This window comes from Saccopteryx bilineata, chromosome 1, assembly GCF_036850765.1.
Source record: "Saccopteryx bilineata isolate mSacBil1 chromosome 1, mSacBil1_pri_phased_curated, whole genome shotgun sequence".
NCBI classification, from domain to species: domain Eukaryota; kingdom Metazoa; phylum Chordata; class Mammalia; order Chiroptera; family Emballonuridae; genus Saccopteryx; species Saccopteryx bilineata.
In genome coordinates, this window is record NC_089490.1 from 319,287,946 (window position 1) to 319,308,587 (window position 20,642).

Genomic DNA, 20,642 nt, shown 5'->3' on the forward strand with positions numbered 1-20,642 from the left:
TCATTTTCAATTTACTGGCTCTTGTTGCTTTATGTCATGCTGACCTTACCGTGAAACACAAGTTTGTTTGCTTTTTTTCCACTCATGGAGAATGGGAAAAGCATTACTTTTAAGCCAGTTGAAAGCTTTAACTGACAAAGCACTTTCAGGGAAATGAAAATTAAGCAACTAAGAAAGCATGCCCTGTCCATTTCTTTAAAGAAAATGTATGGTGTTATTAACTTTGCCATGTGACATCAGCATCATGGTCAATATTTAGATAGATATGAGAAAAATATTTAAATGGTAATGTAAATAGTTGTCAAGTCATACACTGTAGCTTATTTTTATAATCTTTTGAAATTGATCTTAATACATCAAACCCTGATATATCCAGTTTAGCAAACAAATTATTTTAAATGAAACCCAGTTAAAAATGTTTCTCTTTAGTCATTTATACATAAAGCTTAACATCTCTTCTATGATGTTTACTTACCTATGAGTTCTTATTGTTAAAAATTATTTATAGAAAGCAGTTGTTTTAAACTTTTTGCCACTATAGATATCATTTGCTATTCTCTTCCTTCAGAAAACCTTATAATTTAAAGTCTCTCCCCATCAAACTATATTCTTATTAAGACATGGTGGTTTTGTTTTCTTTATGTTTTATTATTCAAAGACATGTCATTTCATGCTGTTGAGCAGCATAACACTGAATTTCATAGTGATTTGATATATTTTATGCAGCTTTAACTTAGTAGATACAAAATTGAAGGGGGAAATAATAGCCAAATAATCAACGAACATCTATCCCAGCAATCCTAAAACAGGTTAAGAGGCAGAGATCTGAGGTCATAATATATTATATAAAAAGTAAGTCTTATTCTTTTACAGACTTTAAGACTCATGAGAAAGACCAAAAACTTTTATAAGGAGTTAATATAAGCATGCTGCCTTCTTGTCAAAACAGAGATATGCAGCTCTGCTTGTTTACCACAGGGTAAGAATCTGATCCAGAATTTTCTTTAAATGGTCAGCAATGTATCTGTGATAACTACCAGTGCAAAGATATTTTCACAAGGCAGTTTTTAGAATTCATTACTTCAACTAATGAAGCATCTCTTTATGACCTGAGTATTTTGTGCACTTTAACTTTCCTGATATGTGCAAATTCACACAAAAAACTAAAGAGATTTTTTAAAAAAAAGCTTTTTATTGAAATTTGGAAGATAAAAAAACAGAAGAAAAATAGAAAAGTTCTTTGTATTTTGTGTGTGTGTGTGTGTGTGTGTGTGTGTGTGTGTGTGACAGAGAGAGGGACAGACAGAGACAGGAAGGGAGACAGATGAGAAGCATTCATTCTTCATTGCGGCACCTTAGTTGTTCATTGACTGCTTTCTCATATGTGCCTTGACCCGGGGCGGGGCTACAGCAGACCAAGTGACCCCTTGCTCAAGACAGCAACTTTGAGTTCAAGCTGGTGGGCCTTGCTCAAACCAGATGAGCCCGCGCTCAAGCTGGTGACCTTGGGTCTCGAACCTGGGTCCTCCACATCCCAGTCTGATGCTCTATCCACTGCACCACCGCCTGGTCAGGCAGTTCTTTGTATTTTTGAAGAAGTAACTATGACTTAACAAAAGTGAAATGGAGAGCTTCTCTAAGCAATAGCTTAAATATTTTCCCCCTGAGTATTGAGTAAACAATTGTGTAGATGACATAAAACATGGGTGATTATAGTATTAACAAACTAAATGTTAGAGAAATCATCACTCACTATCCAAACAAAATGTAAATATGCTCAGAGACTTGCTTTTTGCTTCTTAAGAAAATACTTCATTTTTAAATTTAAGACTACATGGTCAAGGGGAAAAAATCACAATCTCTAAGTCTCTGTTTAGTTGCCAGTTAATTGGGTGTTTTAACAGAAAAAAAGAGGAAAAGTGAAGAGAAATAAAAGAAATTGAGAAAAAGAGGGAAGGGAGGGGAGGGAGGGAAGAAGAAAGAAAAAGCAGACAGCCTTTCAAGTCTGAAACTACAAATTTCTGTTAATAATCTACATCAATATAAAGTACTCAAGTCTCACTTACCTATGTTAATAAAAGAAAAATATTCCCTGAAAGAATAAGTGGATTTGTTTTGAAAAGTTGAAAAGACTTACTTTAGATATCATTTTATTCTTCAACAACTAGTTATGACCATTTACTGAGTTGTGTGCCACTTGGCCAGGTTGTAGAGATAACCAGTGAATATATTAGTTACTACCATCTCTGAGTCCACAGTTGGATAAGGACTAGGGACAGGTAAATATAGTTATAATATTGTTCGGTGGGTACCATGATGGAGAAAATCCAGGAAGCTATTGGAGCACCTCAGGGGGACACCTGGCTTGTTATAAGAGTGGGCAAAGGCATTAGCTGAGCATGCAGAGTCAAATGATTGTCAAAGGCAAGGGGAAAAGATTATTCCAAACAGAGGTAACAGTTATATGCACACACTTGCTGAGAGAGAGTGTAGAGTGGGGGCTGATGAGGAGGCTGAAGAAGAAAACAAGGTCCAGCTCATCAGAGGTATTGTACACCATGTTAGGTTGTATGGTCTTAATTCTGTTGTAAACAGGAGAGCACTGTCTCTATAATTCAGATTAGTATATATATATAAAAAATTCACTCTCACTGCAATATGGAGAAAAGAATTTGAAATGGCTAAATCTGGAGGTAGAATTTTTGAGGAAGTTGCAATAGTTTGATGAAAATGATAGTCATAAACAATGACAAGTTGGAGATGTTCATAACCCCCTCCTTGATTTTTCAGAAGTTTTTAGAAACATAACAGTGTTGACAGAGTTTAGGAACATAGGTTAAATATGCCTAATAAATTGTCAAACACAAGATCAGATACCTATTCTTTTATGTTGAAATTTCAGATTTTTTTAAATCAAGAAAGACAATAAAAAGTAAGTAACTTAGTTCACTAAGTTCAAGAATCCTATCTAACCAAACAATCTTTAGGCTTCCCTAATATCCATCCCCACCTTTGCATGTCTGTTGAACCTCATGGTCCCAGCACAAAGACTAGAAATGGCCCATAATTCAGCAAATGGGGAAGGAAGGAAAACTGAGTTTAAAAAAAATAAACACATCCTTGTAAAGATTCCTTCTTCAGATGTCATTATCTAGTATAATTATAAAATGGTACACATAAAAAATGCTTAATTCTCTGTAAGGGGTCTTGATTTCATGAATTCTTTACAGGGTATGGGGAGACTGGTGACTGATAGAATGGGAATAAACTTGGCAGTTGAGCATATCCATCTCTTTTAGTTTCAGACCTTATTTTTGATGACTTCATTCAAATTCCATCAAGAACTATTCCTCTCTTCTTCGATTAACCAGTGCCAGCTTGGAAGAGAAAAAAGCTTATTATAAATAGGCAGTGGCAGAGAGAAGGGGGCTTCTTTCTCCCCATCTTCATGGGCCTTGTCAGTCCCTTGTCATGTCTATTCATAGAACCCACTGCTGACACCTCACAGTCAAGTCTATGGCTCAATAGACTCACCTGCTTTCTTCAGTACTGGTAGGTGCTGTACTTCTCTAACTTGATACCTTCCATTCCTTGCTGGCTTAGCACATCCTTTTTAGGCCCAGCTGCTTTCCCCATCTGGCCTCTGGGTGGGGATACCTTGCCCTTTGAGAAGAACCATGGCTCACTACTTCACCACCTGCTAAGTCCTCCTCCAGCTGGCACCATGCAGAATCCAGGCTTCTCTGAGAAGCTTGCAGATTTTACACCATGTACAAAAGCCACATTCTCTTGGACTCCCCATTACTTGTCCAGATGTTCTGTGCTTAGTCCACATCCTTCAAAACTGGGACACTGTCATCTGACCTAATCCTACACCCTCCTTCTTCTGAATCACAGAAGACTCTCACTTCCTCTTCCTGTCTGTCCCGGGCTTCCCTTGGGTCTCACACTGAGTTCTCTTCACCTATTTCTAGTAACTTTCCTGTTGAGTCTCCCTCCTGAGGATACCTTTGAGACTTAGAAGTTTATCCTCTTAAGAAAGCCCCATTCTCCAGATTTGTCTTGCTCTGGATCTCAAAGACCAGTGTGGCAGCAGAGCTAACATTGACTTTCTTTAAGCATTTCTGCTGTAACAATCCTAATTCTTAGAACAACATGACTGCTTCCAACTGAACAGGAAAGGGTCATGTGATAAAAGGAAAAACACAAAGAGTAATATATTTTAACAAATATATTCTTTTGATATGCTCTGGGAATTCAGATAAGGTTTTCTATCAAGAGGTGTGACTCTCCAGTCATCTGTGTAAGCCTAAGAGTTCTGGCACTGGCTGGTGACAAAGGCATCATAGAAAAATTAGGTGATAATAGATGTGTAACAACATCATCACATGCTTATTTTCAATTTAGTGTTTTGTACTTCACCTAAAATATTTAACAGACTTCTTTGCACATAGCAAATTTTTACATTTGTTAGGTTGAAATTGATGAAATATTCAGTTGATAGTGGGTATCTAACAACATTATCATATACTTATTTTCGATCTAATTTCTGTTCTTAAAGTTAAGGTGGCTTTTGGAAAAATTATTTTGTGATTTACATGAGAAAACTAAGTCAGTCTATTCTACATGATGAGTGTCTTACATTATATTGGCTAGTGGTTTGAAATGAATCATGTTCAAATAACTTATTTTCTTAAAAATAATTTACCACTAATTCTTATTACTCTTATTACTATTCTGCAGGATAAGAAAGAAAACTCATTTCTACATATTTTTTTATTAATGAATTAGAATGTTCCAAACCTTGATACAATTATATAGTTATATACAAGGTACTTACTTAAAAATCACTGGTACATTACTTCTTTACCAATCACTTTAAATTTAAAACCAATAGTTCAGTTTGTACAATAGTATACATGGCATAAGGTGAAATATTATTAATATGGGTGGTTTGGAATATTATTAATATCCTGACTGTGTATACATTTTAGTGAAGCAAGAAATGATTTTCAGACAATTAAATTCAAATGATTGTTCATGAAAAGAATACACTCAACTGGTATCTAGTAAGTTTTAATAAAGCACTTTTTTTGGTATTTACATTGGTAAAGTAAAAAGGTTGATATTTTTATACAAATATATAAATTTTCATATGAAATTTAATGTACTTAACATTAAAGTGAAAGAGAATGTAACCTAACTTAATAAGAAACTAGTTCAGACTATTGTGCATTGGTTTCATTACTAAGAATATAATTTTTATATATTTTATATATATTCCAATATAATACTGAAAATATGCAAATATGTTTCTTTAGTAAATAAAATAAGTGCCTAGAATGTATGAGAAACCTCATGTATAAGAATGTATATGGAACCTATTTAAGGCCTTAAATGCTAGGAATTTGGAGACCTGAAGATAAAAGAGGAAAACATATTTCTTGCTTTTAAGTTCCAGGTGATAAAGATGTCAGATATTGTTTGAAATTTCAATGTACTTTTTTTCTTATTCAAGAAGCTACATTTGGAGTAGACTGCAGAAACCAGAAAGTTTTATTGGATTATTTGACCATGAAAATGTTCCTATAACATTAAAATTGTTTTCATTTATTCTTCAGTGCTGTTTTCTGTTTTTTAATTAAACATGTCATATTCAGATTTACAAACTTAAATGATGTTGAGAAACTTGTTTGCTTATAAAACAGTGTATTATGTTTCTTGTAAATATCTGATTTTGAAAGTTTGTGGAGCATTTTGTAATTTACATTTAAGTTAACTAATGAATAAAGAGAAGAATATGTTAAATGCCCTGGGTGTACATGTGTGACTCTTCTCTGATGTGAGAGTCACTATAACAAGCTAACAAGGGGATAGATCATTCTACCTATTTTTTTTTTAGTTTTATTTTATCTATTCATTTTAGAGAGGAGAGAGAAAGGAAGAGAGAGAGACAGAGAAGGTGGGGAGGAGCTGGAAGCATCAACTCCCATATGTGCCTTGACCAGGCAAGCCCAGGGTTTCGAACCAGCGACCTCAGCATTTCCAGGTCGACGCTTTATCCACTGCGCCACCACATCTACCTATTTTTTAAAAGCCACATTTTATTCAAATAGTAGAATGTTATATTTACTTGATCAGATGAGGTCAGATTTCATCTTACAAATGATCTAAATCAAGTAAATAGAATACTTTGACTCTATAAAATACAGAGATCTGTGAGAAGTTATTTTCAGCAGTTTGGAATTCATAAACTTGAAACAACTGAAGCACACTATGAAAAAGCAGACTGTTTTTCCGTCTGAATTAAATCAGCTGCTCATGGCTGCTGTGATCTAAACCTGTCAGAGCACATATCCTGGAGCCTGTCCGTCTGCTCTCAGGCTGCACCATTTGCTAACTCCACCTCCCTGCCTCAGTTTCCTTATTTTTAAACTGGGCACATTAATAGTATCTCTCTCATAAGTTTTATGTAAAAAGGATTAAATGAGTTAGTATAAGTACTCTGCCTGGCATAGTACACACTGTGTAGGTGTTTTGTCCAACTTGAATGGCTTTCTCTGTACTAGATAGGTGATTAAGGATTCAGAGGACATTTAGATTTTATCTTACATAAACTCATAAGCAGTAGTAATTTTCTACATTATGTGAAATTCAATAGCATGGTTCTCATCAAACAAAATTTTTTCAGCAAATGTAATTAAGGATGGATTGTTACAAATGAAAAACAGTCACATATAAATCAATAAAACTATCTACCAGCATAGCCACAATTCTTCAACTCTTGTACTTGAGACAGTTTACATTTAAGGTAGATTGGACTAACCAAATCTATAGCAGCTCTTCTCATTCTCCTTAATGAATAATGTTTCTTTGAAAAAAGGTATGTAGGAAAAGAAAAAAAACAATTTTTGAATGTATTACAATACTCAATAAAACAATAATATTGGGAAATCTACTTGCAAAATACCGATTTTAATTTTAAATTATAAATCTAAAATTATATTCTGGGTCCTGGCTGAGTATCATAGTTGGTTAGAGCATCATCTTGATTGACCAAGGTTGCAGGCTCCATTCCCGGTCAGGGCACACACAAGAAGAAATCAATCAATGAATGCAAACATAAATGGGGAAAAAAATTGATGTTTCTCTCCCTCTCTCCTTTCTCCCTTCCTCTCTCTCTCTCTAAAACCAATAAATAAATAAATAAAACTTTTTTTTCTGTTGGTATTAAAGGACTTCAATATTATTTATCTTAAAAATTACTATGGGAGGCCCTGGCTGGTTGGATCAGTGGTAGAGCATCGGCCTGGCATGCAGAAGTCCTGGGTTCGATTCCCGGCAGGGCACAAGGAGAAGCGTCCATCTGCTTCTCTACCCTCCCCCTCTCCTTCCTCTCTGTCTCTCTCTTCCCTTCCCGCAGTCGAGGCTCCATTGGAGCAAAGTTGGCCCGGGTGCTGAGGATGGCTCTATGACCTCTGCCTCAGGTGCTAGAATGGCTCTGGTCGCAACAGAGCGGCACCCCAGATGGGCAGAGCATCGCCCCCTGGTGGGCATGCCAGGTGGATCCCGGTCGGGTGCATGCGGGAATCTGTCTCCGTTTCCAACTTTGGAAAAACGCAGAAAAAAAACAAAAACCCAACAACAACAAAATTACTATAGGACCAAAAAGAAATGTTTTTATTTTGAGAAAAATGTTTTGTGTTCTTTGTTCTTACACATGATAAACAGCCTGCAAATTTTAAATATTCATTTTAAAAAATGGGTCAGATTAGTGAATAAAATATGTTTAAAGAAGAATAAAATAATATCTAACATGAACCATTTTACCCACGGTGTATGATAATGTGTGTAGCATATTTCTCGATTTGCCTAGTGTATTTTATATTCTTCCTATGGTGGAAGCGAACTAGTACACATTTTCATTGACTTTTTTCACATTTTAAGATATCTAAAACCGAGATGCATCTTATAATTCATGTTATATTACAATGAGCTCAGCCAAGTGGAAGTCATCCCCAGCTGTGTGAAAACCTTCTCTTGACACCACCTAGTAGGGCACAAAACTATCCCTAACATCAATGAAATGCTGTGCATAATCTTCATTCCTAAAATGTCATTGCTTCTACTTCTTTTAATCTGTGTTAATATCAATTCCTATTTAGTATAGACCAGTCATCAATATGCATTCAATAGGTATTACTGGTATTTTCTTTTTTTAGCTGTTAGTTATTTGAGTAGATCTATGCACCAAACCTTGTACACAGAAGGAGTGATATGTATATTATCTTCATTGCTAACAGTAATCTTTCAATCTAAATATTATGAGTTTCATCTTACAGAAGACGAAAGAAAGGTTCAGAATAGTTCATTAAATTTGAAAAACAATTTCTCGCATTATTGGTCTTCCAAAAAGAAAAGGAGTTTCTGTCACTTTCCCAAATTAATTTTTTTTTCTGGAATACATATTGAATATTTTCTAATTGTTTTATTGAAAAAAATTTAGAAACTTAAACTAATTGATATTAATAAATGGGCTGCTTGTTTAAGCTTCATAAAAATGAATCATCTCTGTAATCTTTAATAAACCTATAAAAAGCTTCTAAGGGAAAAAAGTCAATTTTCTGGGGAAACTAAAATATAAATAGCTATAGTTACTAGACCACAGCCTATGCTAGAACATTATACAGAATAAATGTATCATTCTAGAAAGTCAGTTTCTCTGATTTGACTGGTAGCTTCGGGCTAGCTCCAAATAAACGACTTGATAAAAAAGTGGTTTTTGCTGGGTAGAAATTTGAGGATAAATTAATATTTTCAATATTGTATTTATTATTTTTACCACATAAGATAAAATTGATGGCTTAATGCTTGTCCTACTTTGAAGTTTTCATTCTTTATGTTTTTAATATTTGCAGGTAAGACTTTTATTAGTATCATATTATAAGTTTCCTATTTTAAGTTCTTTCCATATTTTACATATGAGTTGGAAAAACCTGTGAGATGTATAGGCCAAAAATTATTACTGCTAATGACCTTAAATTCAATTTATTGGGGTGATATTGGTTCCCAAAATCATATAGGTTTCAACTGTACAGCTTGATAAAACAGTGCATCATGCACCTGTCGCCCCAATCAAAGTCGCTTTTCATTTCCATTCTCCCCTTTGCCCACCTCCATCTAGTCCCCTCCCCTTTCCCTCTGGCCAACACTACACAGTTGTCTGTATCTATGTGTTACGTATATACATTTTGGCAAATTCCTTCACCTTGTTTCATCCAGTTCCCTTTTCCCCTCTCCCCTCTGACAGCTGTCAGTCTGTTCCATGTATCCATGCCTCTGTTTCTATTTTGTTCATCATTTTATTTTGTTCATTAGATTCCACATATGAGATCATATGATATTTATATTTCTCTGACTGGCTTATTTCACTTAGCATAACACTGTCCAGGTCCAGCCTTTCTTTATGTTTTAATTCTTCTGTACCAGGTTAAGATAAACAACCATCTCATACTTATTTAAAGGTAAGACAAATAGATACCAAATAATTCTGTTGAAAAACACTTAAAGTTGGTCCACATACATACTGAACAAGTAGAAAAATGCAATACATATCAGATTATTCATAGAATTCATATTTAAATTTTGAAAGGAATGCTCCCTTAATTTATTAAAACAGTTTTAGCAGAACTAAACAATAAAAATGTTTTCCTTAAATAAGACTTAAATCTGACCAATACAGATGATATAGAACACAGGAAATGCTTTAACTTGTCAGATTTATTTTGATTTTTACACATTTCTTAATGATCACAATGCTTAAAGGATGTAATGTTTTATCTAGAGTCATGAAGAATTCATCAAAGAAAAGCTTAATTTTAAAAATGGACTAATGTCAAGAAATGGTTCTATTTTCATGAAAATTTTTATGACTTACAAACAAACCATTAATAAAGTTATTCAAGTTTTTAAATGACATTTCACATGTTGAAATTATTCATAGTTAAGAAACATATCATGCAAATGACTACAAAACTTGAGAAAATATACAATAACTAAGGTGAAAAATTATAAATTATGCAACAAAATTTAAACTGAGGGAAAAACTATTATGTGGATAAACATATTAGTTTAGCCAGCAGGTGTTTACATTTAGGTTGGTCAAATTTCTGAAGTTTGGTGGAAATATTTGTTTTGTTGATTTCTTAAAAGATAATTCTCACTAAAAATTTCTAAAACATGTAAAATAACAATAACCTGGTTGATAAAAGGTTAAGGTATATAGTATGAATGGAAGTAACTAGTGAACCAGACCATACAGACCTGTGAATCAACCAAGCTAGCCTAAGAACCACTTCAAACGGTTGTTACTAGCACTGAAATCCATGTAGGAAAACAAACATCTGTATGCCACTCAGGCTTGCAAAATAGGCTTATCACTCCCCTGAAATGTAATGCTTTGTGATCTTAGCAGTCTATCTTAGTTCTCTGAACTTCAGTGTCTTCCTCAATGAGGAGAGAACATTTCAAAAAAGAGTTTTCTGTTTAAATGAATAGTGCTTGTAAAATTCCTTTGCACACTATAAAACATTAGGCAAATATAAATTTTCTAAGTAGTAGATAAGTACACTCTAAAAATCGTTATCAGAGCGTACATTCCACAAGGTAAGTAGATAACATTAATAAATTAATCTTAGTCACTAAATGAATATATGATTTTTTAAATTTATTTACTGATTTTAAAGAGAGAATGGGAGAAAGGGAAAGAGAGAGAGAAAGGGAGAGAAACAGTCTGTTCCTGCATGTGTCCTGACCAGGGACTGAACCACAGCCTTTGCATATTGGGATGAAGTTCAATCAACCAAACTGTCTATCTGGCCAGGGCCACATACGAGTTTTAATTACCAAAACCATTAAACTTACTGATACACCTACCTATCTATTTTAAACCCCTAAAATACTGTGACTTCCTCCCTCCCTCCAAAAGAATTAGAATGCTCACCTGGCAAAGAAGTCGTGGCACTGAGAGAAGGCCGTTTGGGCGGAAGCCCGTCTCCAGGACGGGGTCCTCAAGTCCTCTGGGCCCTTTGGCGGGCTCCTCTCCTTTGCAGCTTGAGCAGCCACTGTCCCTATAGACCCGTGCCCTGCAATGGGAGATTGCTGAGGGGCTGCTTCTTGGAAAATGTGGTGTCAAAAATGGTTGTTTGCACATCTGCCTGAACTTTTAGTTTCCTCCTTCCACATAGAGAACCATATTCATGACTACTAAGAGACCTTCATTTTTAAGCAAATTTTATGAAAATAACATATTTTGCCCTAGTAAGACAGCTTGGTTGGCTAGAGCATCATCTGGGAGCTCAGAGTTTGCAGGTTTGATCCCTGGTCAGGGCACATACAGGAGTAGATCGATGTTCCTCTCTCTTTCTCTCCTCCCTCCTGCTCTCTCTAAAATCACTCAAATAAACATTAAACAAAAACACATTTCATATGTAACGTTTGTATATCCTTTAAAACAAAAATATTCCCTAGAAGTAGCTCAGTTAATAGAATATTTTCTAAACAACACATACATGGTGGGGCAAAAGTAGGCTTACAATTGTTCATATGGAAAATAATATAATAATAAATAATAACACAGGAATAAATTCTGTTTTGTGTACTCACAACTGGAAACCTACTTTTGCTCCATCTTGTGTGTGTTTGCTGTGTGGAAACTGGCCTATGTGCAGGTGACCTGGAGACAGGAAGAGGTTATTGTTCATTCCTAAATTATCTCATTTGGCTATCTAAACTGGGCTGGATTCACAGGATTCTTGTCTGGTGGTTTATTTCACTTTTACTGCAGAGCTACAAAATCTATTTCTTCAGGAACTAAGGAAATGTTGAACTTACATTCAGAGGTTATTCATACCTCACATAATTTTCATATTTAAATTTTTTTTTGCATGGAATTAAATTACATATATCATCTGGAGCTATAGTTCTCTAATTTATTGCTATCCCAAGTTCTCTCTACTTAGCTAGGGCTTACATTGAAATTAATCTGGAATGGGAAATGTGTATTCTTTTCTAAAATTAATTTTAAAGAAAGAGAGAGGAAAGGAGAGAAACACCAATTTGTTGTTCCACTTAGGCATTTATCAATTGATTCTTGTATGTGCCCTGACGGGGGATTGAACCTATAACCTTAGCTTACCCAGATGATGGTCTAAACAACTGAGACCTACTCAGCCAGGGCTGAAAATATCTATTTTTAATTCCGCATGAATGCATGAGTGCAAAATTACGTACAAAGCAATCTAGAGAAACGTAAACATCTCTTTTACAAGAGAACAACTTACCAAAGCAGGCTAATAGACAGGGGAGCTTGGAAACTTGAATGAAAAATCCTGGATTCTAAGCTACACTCTGATACTTTTTATTGAGCTGGTGTGACTTACCTACCCTTTCTGGCCTTTTATTTCTTACCTATTTATTAATAATTTGAAGCAATTTATGGTATTTACAAATTTCCCAAACACTTTATGCTAGTTTTTCCCATTCCATTATAAAATTGGTTAGCTATAGCATACGACACTAATGAATCTTAAAACATTTATCCTTCAATTTTTGATACTTTGAAACCTAATGTATTTTCCCTGTATTAAATCTTATTTGCTCTGTACTCTATTTTTAGTAAATTTTAACTATCCTTTATTAGATGTATTTGTTTGGTATGCAAAAACAAATTTCCTTCGTCTTTCCATCTCCTCTTTACCCACTCCCTTTAATAGCACCATTGCTTCTAAAGAGCAAATCATGTTTTCCATTATACTTCCTTAAAATTGAATTTGACATTACAATTCAAAATGTTAACTTTCATTTTAATTCTTCCCAGTCATTTACAGACAATGCTATTGTTTTTTATTTTCATGCCTGTGTTTTATTATTTTCTTTGTAAATATTGTGTTTAAAAGGCTTTTCAGAACAACTCAATTGCAAAAATAATGCTTCTAGGTGACACTTAAGATATAAGGATTTAACCCAGTGGTGAAATAATGTTAATTATAAAATAAAGATAATGCCATTATTTTAACTGCTTAAAATAATAAGTAAATAACTTTAAACTATACCCCAAGGATAAGCTGTTTAAACAAAAATATAAAAGTTTACTTATTTATTTATTTATTTGGCATTTTTCTTAAACGAGAAGCAGGGAGGCAGAGAGACAGATTCCTGCATGCACCCAACCTGGATCCACTAGGCATGCCCAACAGGGAGCGATGCTCTGCCCATCTGAGGCATTGCTCTGCTGCAACTGGAGCCATTCTAGCGCCTGAGGCGGTGGCCATGGAGCCATCTTCAGTGCTGGGGCCAACTTTGCTCCAATGGAGCCTTGGCTGCAGGTGGGGAAGATAGAAATAAGAGAAAGGAGAGGGGAAAGGGTGGGGAAGTAGATGGGCACTTCTCCTGTGTGCCCTGGCCAGGAACTGAACCTGGTACTTCCACATGCCGGCTGATGCTCTAACACTGAGCCAACCAGCCAGAGCCTAAAAGTTTTTATTGATCAAACCAAAATTAATTGTGAAATAACTTCAGCTAAATATTTTGACATTGTGTGTGCTAAATGTAAAAATTAGTTTCTTCAAGTCATTTTCAAAATATGTATTTCAAATAATAGTGTCTCCTGTATTAATTTGAAAGTCGTGTTTTAATCTGTTCTTTAAAGTAAATTTTTCTATATGAAATTTTTGAACAACAGCAAAGAACTATTACCCCCTGTATAAATTAGTTTAAAAAATTTTTTTTGACAGAGAGACAGATAGGGACAGACAGGAAGGGAGAGAGATGAGAAGCATCAATTCTTCATTGCGGTTCCTTTGTCTTCTTAGTTGTTCACTGATTGCTTTCTCATATGTGCCTTGAGTGGAGGGCTACAGCAAAGCAAATGACCCCTTGCGCAAGCCAGTGACCTTGGGCTCAAACCAGTGATCTTGGGTTTCAAGCCAGCAACCTTTGGGGTCAAGCGAGCAACCATGAAATCATGTCTATGATGCCACACTCAAGCCAGCGACCACACGCTCAAGCTCGTGAGCCTGCACTCAAGCTAGATGCGCCCACGCTCAAGTCGGTGGCCTCAGGGTTTCAAACCTGGGTCCTCCATGTCCCAGTCCAATGCTCTGTCCACTGCGCCATTGCCTGGTCAGTGGACAGTTTTACTACATTTCAAACTCCACAATCTAGTATCTAAATTGATTCCTCTAACTCAGCTATGTGTTGCATTTGAAATATTTTATTACTTATAAATATTGTATGTTTATTTTTTGTCTGTTCTTCTCAGTATACTGTTTGAGCTGATTTAAAATAAAAATATGGCCAGAGAGTCATAGGAACATTAGAGTTGTAGAGACCCCAAGAATCATTTGGTCCATGGGTTCTTTGTGGTTCAAGGACTGGCTTTGAAGCAGCCGAAATCCCAACACAGTCCATGTATAATGTTGGTGCCTGTGTGCACATGTGTTAATCCGCTGCTTTCATTAACTTCTCAGAAAGGTCAGCAAAAAAACAATATAGACAGAAATCAATTTCACCACTTTGTTTTACTAATAGAGAATCTGAGATTCAAGTGAGCATGCAAGTCATCCAAGGTCATAGAGTGTATGAACGTTAAGAGTTGGATCCAGGCACTGATCTACAGGTTGATCACAGAACGTTGCTGATATAGTAGAGTTCCCAACAGAATCAGTTTACCAACTGACAAAGAGGCAGTAAATTGTGGGTTCCCTTAAGTTTGTTCACATAGAACTGAAGTAGTAAAGTTAACCTTCCATTTCAGTTAGCATCACAATATTACACTAAAACTATAATGTAATTATAATTTGTTATCCATATTTTATGCCTTAAAATGTGAATATATGTAAAATTGAAATGAACTTATATTTCTGCAGATAAATGGCATTCTTTAGGGATGCAATAAACTTCTGATTATTCTTTTTTCTCAATCAAAAGAAATAATAGTAGCAGGCGTTTCTGCACTCCTGATGATATAATCTGTAACCTGCTCACTAGTAAATATGTGTAATCTTTTCTTTCTTATTCTTTGTGATTAGAGAGGAGACAAAACAAAAACAAAAGTCAGAATAAAGCTTTAATAAAGAGATTATCATTTCTGGAACTTTACATCTTATCTGCATATCTCGTCAACTAATTTGTACAAAAGTCAGTGGGGGTGATTCCAAATATACAGTGAAGTGATTAATGATCTCTAGACTATACATTTTGTTTTAAAATATTTAAACTATTTAAAACAGTTGAGTAGGCCTGGAAGCAGACTGAAGTTGCATTGTCTTTCAAAAGTGACCATGCTCCAAAAAAAAAAAGAAGGATTAGGTTAGTATTTAAATGCTTAATCTGGTGATCATTAAAATTAAATTCTATTTTAATGAATGAAGTCCGAAGTTAGATGAAAATGATGGGAGGAATAAAATACAAAATATTTTTTTCAGACCAAAGAAGGTCCTGAAAATGACAGTAAGAATTGTTCCTCTGTTTTCTAAGGCACTGACATGCACTGAGCTCCTACTATTTACCATCTGAGAATTTACAGGGTTATATAAGTAGAAGGCAATGCTCACTCACAATTAAAGCAAGGTCTTCTTAGCGATGAAGAATATTATACACAGAAATTCAAGAAAATTTCAGCCATCATATAAATAAATCTTAAATTATAGACTTTAATTCTAGTGTTGTCGTTCAGAGAAGGGAAAGGCTAGTGTAAAGCAAAGAAACCTAGTCTGGAACTGGGTCTGTTGGGGTTGGATAGTTGACTAAAATTGAGAGAGCAAGTCAAAATTATGGCATGAAACTCTTCATAGGTGCAAACTTTCTTCAGAAAAAGGCAATGAAGAGCCAATAAAAATAGAAAACATGTCTACCGGAGAACTTCATGTTATAAAGAAAACAACAGTAAGCTAATTTAGCAAGAGGGGTTTAAAACATCCTAGGTAGGAAAACTACCACGGTTGGACTGTATTATTAAAAAGATAGTAAATAAGTGAGAAAAATATGAAATGCTGAATGAGAAAAGAAAGCTTAGAACTTGAAAATTTTAAATTGGTAAACAATCTTGCCCCTGCAGACATCTGCAATGGCATTTCATTTAGAAATTATTGAATAGCTATTTCTTTTTTGAAACTGTTGCTGCTATTATGACTTATTTTTATGTTTCCTTCCCAAACAAAAATTTCACCATCTGAGGAACTCAAACTACAGTAAATCAATAGAGCAGCAACTCACTCTCTGAGGACAGCCCACCCAGAAAGAGAGAGAGAGAAAAGAGAGTGCGTACATGCACCAAGTGGTGGGCGGTAGGCTCCTAGCAGACTGTGGTCCCTTATAAGGTCACATTTCATTCACTGCCAGGAACAACAATGGAAAGAAAATCTAACAACTCAGCTTCTCAATTACATTAACAAAGGTTTCAGCTTCCTATGTACAGTACTTTTAAGTCTCCTCTGTGTTCTAGATCTGAAGGTCAATGAGCATTCCCATGAATCTTTGCGTGTTTATAACAAAAGCACAATGTGAACTTTGGCAAAGGAAGTGGCTTTGGGTGAGCTGGGCTTCTTAGGTTGTTACTCTAAATACAATTGAAAGCTAGCTAATTTCACACTATTGCTAAAGAATTAGAGAATGCATTTAGAAATGGCACCCAAAGACTTAGAAGTGATCCCAGAGACAGCTATGAAAGTAGAGATTTATTTTTTCACCCATGACGGCCTGGTTGTCACCTCTTCTTCCTGAGGGTATTGGCCACGTGTCTGCAAGGTCCCTGTAAACTGAGTCAGCCCCAGGCTGCACCAGCCTCTCCCCAGCACAGCCTAACTTGCTGCACACCTGTACCTGTCCACATTCACTCCCTGCAAACCCACACTCTTAGAATTACCTCATTAAGAAATAGCTGTTCAATCAATTATCTAAAAAGTAAATAAAAGTGACCCTGGCCAGTTGGCTCAGCAGTAAAGCATCTGCCCTCCATGTGGAAGTCCTGGGTTCGATTCCTGGTCAGGGCACACAAGACATGTTATTATCTGTTTCTCCACCCTTCCCCCTTCTCTCTTTTCTCTCTCTTCCTCTCTCTCTCTCTCTCTCTCTCTCTCTCTCTCTCTCTCTCTCTGCTTCTCACCACTCCAGCAGCCATGGCTCAAATGGTTTGAGCAATTTGGCCCCAGGTACTGAAGATGGCTCCATTGCCTCGCCTCAGGCACTGAAATGGCTCTGTTCTGAGCAACAGAGCAGTGACTCCAGATAGGCAGAGCATCACCCTCTAGTGGGTTTGCCGGGAGTATCCTAGTAGGGGTGCATGTGGGAGTCTGCCTCCCTGCTTCTCTGCCTCCCTGCCTCTCACTTAAAAAAAAAAAGAAAGGAAACAAAATTATACACCTTCTTGGGGCATTTGTTAAAAGAAAACATGGTTCATCTATCCATAGGAAATGCTGTATTTCTGTTACAAGGCACGAGCCTCTTGAAAAGATTTCTGGGTGGTAGAGTCTTTGAATTCAGGTAATAAAAAGGTGTTTTGAAACGATTTTTTTTTGTGGATGATAGGAACTATATAGCTAGAAGTTGTTTGAGAATGATAAAAGCTGAATGTTTTTCCGATTACAGCCCTGAGAGAAGATAAAGATATTTTTCAGTGAGGCTCAAAATGTTGCGCATATCTATGCATTCACCCACAAGAGGGCCCCGATGACACTTCTACATACAATTGGTATTTACTTCTTAAAGGTCTGTTTGAGATCTAGAGAGATAAATGAGGCAGTTCAATAGGTTTGAGAGTCCACAATTCCTGTTTATTTTTTGGAAGTGTCCAAACATCTTACAAATAACAGGCTCTAGAGCAAAAAAATGGGCTGAAACCGTTCCTTTGTCTTTTGTATAAAGAATTGAACACTTGGCCCAGGCTGGTCAGCTCAGTTGGTTAAAGCATCATCCCACAATGACAAGGTTGCAGGTTTGATCTCTGGTCAGGGCACACACGGGAGGCAGCCAATGGATGCACAACTTAGTGGAACAACAAATTAATGTTTCCCTTCCCCCTCCCCTCTCTCTCCCTTCCGCTCTCTGCCTCTGTAAATTGAGCCCTGACCAGATAGCTCAGTTGGTTGGAGCTTTGTCCTGAAGTACAGAGGTTACCAGTTTGATTCACAGTCAGGGCACATACAGCTTGATGTTCCTGTCTCTCTGTCTCTCTCCTTGGTCTTCTCTAAAAAAAGGAAGAAAAATAATTAAAACTGGAGGATGTTTTAAAGGACACCAAAATCGAACCTTATCCTTTACCCTTGAGAGGTTTGAAGGTACAATGAGTTGGGTTTTGAAGGACCAAGTATACTCCAGAGTGAATCAATATGCAGCTCAGATCTCTGAGTGGCCACCAATATCTACCATCTGCTCTATCCTTGGAGCTTTTGGTGAGTGGTGATGTTTTTTTGTTTTGTTTTGTTTTTCCATTCTTCTTAAAGGTCAAAATGAAGTGCCTCAATTAGAAATATGCTTTTTAAAAGTACCTTAACTCAAGTATACTTGCATTTGGTTACATAAAAGTAAGTCATAATTTATGTCAATGGCTCATGTGTCCAGGAAAAATGTACAAGTAAGACATACTAAATTAGATATAATTCTTAAGTTTAAAGTAGGTAAGGAAAAGGAACAATAAAAGCAATGATAAAATTCCCCCATGTCAGAATATTTATGTATCTAGCCTGACCAGAGAGTGGCACAGTGGATAGAGCGTTGGACTGGGATGCAGAGGACCCAGGTTCGAGACCCCGAGATCACCAGCTTGAGCATGGGCTCATATGGTTTGAGCAAGGCTCACCAGCTTGAGCCCAAGATCACTGACTCGAGCAAGGGGTCATTCGGTCTGCTGTAGCTGCATGATCAAGGCACATATGAGAATATTTATGTATCTATAAGTTAGCATGTTTTCTTCTGCTCTGCTGTTTGTTTTTTAAAGAGCTTAATCCAGTGGAACAATACAATTGATTACACTTTCACTTCTGATCAACCCATACCCACACAAGGTGCTCTAGAAGAATGTTTCCTGCATGGTTTGTCTCCTCAGTCATTGTCCACAGGACTCTGAGAAGCTGTAGGAATATGCAGGCGCAGACTCAGGGCCCAGCTTTCTCTCCAACGTTGTGGAAAGGGACTGTACATCATGGGGCAGAGCCCTATGCTCCCCTTCGCCACCTGGACAGAGCCCCAGGGAGTGCTGTTTGTTTTTTAAAAAACCTTTTTTATCCTTCAAGGATTACATCAAAATTTCCTTTCTTATAATGATTTTTTAAATCCTCATAGTAAGAATTCATCTCTTTTTAAGAAGACCTTTTTAAATATGGCGGCCACAGAAAATTGACATGAAAGACAAAGGGACTGTTGGGTAGAAAAGTGTTCTTTAGGTTTTCTGGCCTGTACTGGGGCAGCATCATGTGTGTACAGTCTATGGAAGGCTGCGGTGCTTGCTCTCAGGGCAGATTGCACATTGCAGACTGCCTTCCTACTTGGGAGGGGCTGCTGTTTATTATTGTTTGCTGAAGAAGGGGTTGTGTACCCTAGCCTATTTTACTAAAGTGCAGAGAGAGAGCGAGTTGAGAGGAGTCTGGAAGCTGAGTCCAGAGAATGAGTCCAGGGTACAAAACTGGAAACCGAGTCGGGGCTCAGGAGCCCGGAAAGGGACATGGTCTTCCCTGCCTGTTAGTTCATCTGCCATCACGAGACTTTAATACATGGAATGGCACACCATTTTTTGGTTCCATTGTTCCTTTACCGTCTGCCCGAATCCAATAAGAACCTGCATGGCCTATAGGACCGTACAGAGACTTTGTTGAGAACTAGGGGGCCAACACTCCTGGGTGAATTTTGCTTCTCCTAAACAATATGTCTCTTTATTAAAATATTGCATGAAATATCTATTAAGCATAGAAATGTTTTAGCAAATAAGATTCTTAGCTTGCTTACAAATTTTTTATTTTTTTTAAAGCTTATGATCTAAATATATAAAGAGGTTTTTTCCTTCCTCATATTATTTCTTCTACTCATCTGTTAACATTGTATTTGCTATATAATTACTGATTCATTTATGACAAGGCTCAGATACCTTTGAGGTGTAAAGCAGCAGAAATAAAAACAAAATAGGTATTAAATCTTATAATGACATAGAAATAGTAATTCAAATTATGGCCCTATGTAATGTCTATGGGAATCTTATACCGTTAGAATAAAAATTTAACTTACTTTGCCTTCTTTGCTTTTTTTCAAGCTGCAGCTGAACTATTAATAACTCCTGTTTGTATTGATCTCTAGCATTTGGAACATTTTCACCATCACTGTCTCATGTACATTATCTCATCCGAAAAAAACATCCCTGGTAGAAAGCAGGCGTTTATTACCACTGCTGTTTTGAAGTGCCGAAAATGAAGCTCAGAGAGATAGTGTGTCTTATCAAAGGCAATAGCTGAGCTGGAGAGGAAAATGCGGTCTTGGCCACTCTCCTGGCCCATTTCCTTTCTGTCTCTCAGCTCCACGTTTGCCAAGAGGTTGCACTAGCCTCTTCCTTTTTCTAGCAGGTCAGGTTGGAAAACAGTAAGAACTCTCTCCTCTGA

General features: G+C 36.4%; 1 pseudogene; it reads right to left on the bottom strand.

The window, feature by feature from the left end:
- Positions 1 to 19,072: 19,072 nt before the first annotated feature.
- Positions 19,073 to 19,260, bottom strand: LOC136321116 (small nucleolar RNA SNORA73 family; annotated as a pseudogene).
- Between the last annotated feature and the right edge of the window lie 1,382 nt (positions 19,261 to 20,642).